Raw genomic sequence first — 1,436 nt, 5'->3', positions numbered from 1 at the left:
GATGCCAGAGAGCGATAGACCTCAACACACTTGGATACCTCGAGTAATAAGTAAGAAAGTGATTTTGAACAGTTTTGCACACATCTGCAGCTGCTGTGTGTCATTTGTAACTGAAACCATGTCTGCCTTCCTTCAGGGTGTATCTCTGTGATTTTCTTCATCCTGTTTAATGTTCAAGCGATAGTTGGTAAGTGTGAGTGGCTCTTTATTCAGACTGAATTTATCTACATTCATTTATGTGTTGGAAGGAAAATTTGAAAAATCAAATAACAAGAACTATGCAACAACGACTTGACAGTTGTCTTCATTTTCATGCTTGTGCTCTGTAGGATGTGTGTACTTTAATGACTGTCCAAGGGCGCCCTCCATTCCCGTCATTCTGGTTATTTGTGGATTCATACCTGTCTTGTGGGGATTGAGCCGGTTTTTGAACAGGTGCAATATTTTCTTCGACTGTCTGTTCTTCATCCTCCATTTTGCCTTCTTCATCATCGGTAAGTATCCTGGTTCTGGATCACTTGACCCAGCATTTTGGGGAACTTTGTTTTGAGCAGCCTTGTTAAACAGCTCACTTTCTGATAAAATCAAGTTTTGTTCCACGCTTCTACTTTTGGGTCCACAAGTATAACTCCACAAAGTGTGTATCGTCAGATTGAAGTTATATTCAGCTTCTTAACAGTGAAGGTTGCTGTTGTAATACACAGCCAGGCACTGCAGTACATACCTGATGTGATTAGCAACATGGTGGTGACAAATGCTGTATTTTTCAAAGGCCAAGTGAAGCTTCTCATGACTGAAATTAGACCAAAAACCAGACTTAAAGCAAAATTATTTTTGGAAAAATGATACCATTATTGCCCCGTGCTTGCTGAAAATGTAAGCCTGTCACTTGTTGGGATTAAAGAATTTGCAGTAATGCTATGCTTTTTATTAATAAGTGTTATAAAGTCATATAGTGTAGTAATAAGTGGACACAGCCCTGAAAAATAAAGGCATTAGACTATGCAGACTCTCGCTCACGCTTGCCTGGGAAAAAGTAGATAACAGGGGACCATCTCTACTGGAAAGTTACTGAGACACTGTTGTTTAGACTAAAGTGAGAGAGCTGGTAATAAAACTGTTAGGGGCACACCACCAATTTGAGATCCGCGGCAACGTGTCATGCAGGAAGCATGTCTCTTCTAGAAGTATTGTGAAAGAGAATTAAAGTGTTAAATGGTCTGCTGAGCAGTGTTTTGTCTTCCATCGGCTGCCTCTGAGGAATCAAAAGATCTCAGAGGCATTAAAGTGTTGATATTTAACACACTTCATCCTCCAAACTGCTCTAAATGCTCACTTTATGATTTTTTCTACTGTTGGCTCTGTACAGCAAAAACACGCCACCTACAGTTCAAACTGTCAGTTTATGAGAGGCAGCCAATCAGAGGAAATTGTCT

General features: G+C 40.0%; 1 long non-coding RNA gene across 1 annotated transcript; it reads left to right on the top strand.

The window, feature by feature from the left end:
• LOC102215807 (uncharacterized) lies at positions 1 to 479 on the top strand. Its single transcript, XR_312244.1, has 3 exons — positions 1 to 50; positions 137 to 187; positions 330 to 479. It is a non-coding gene; the product is annotated as an uncharacterized LOC102215807 (long non-coding RNA).
• Positions 480 to 1,436: the final 957 nt, after the last annotated feature.

This window comes from Pundamilia nyererei, unplaced genomic scaffold (assembly GCF_000239375.1).
Source record: "Pundamilia nyererei isolate P.nyererei 1_Seehausen unplaced genomic scaffold, PunNye1.0 scaffold00315, whole genome shotgun sequence".
NCBI classification, from domain to species: Eukaryota; Metazoa; Chordata; class Actinopteri; order Cichliformes; family Cichlidae; genus Pundamilia; species Pundamilia nyererei.
The sequence above is the reverse complement of the archived record's forward strand: the minus strand, read 5'-3'. Positions and strand labels throughout refer to the sequence as shown.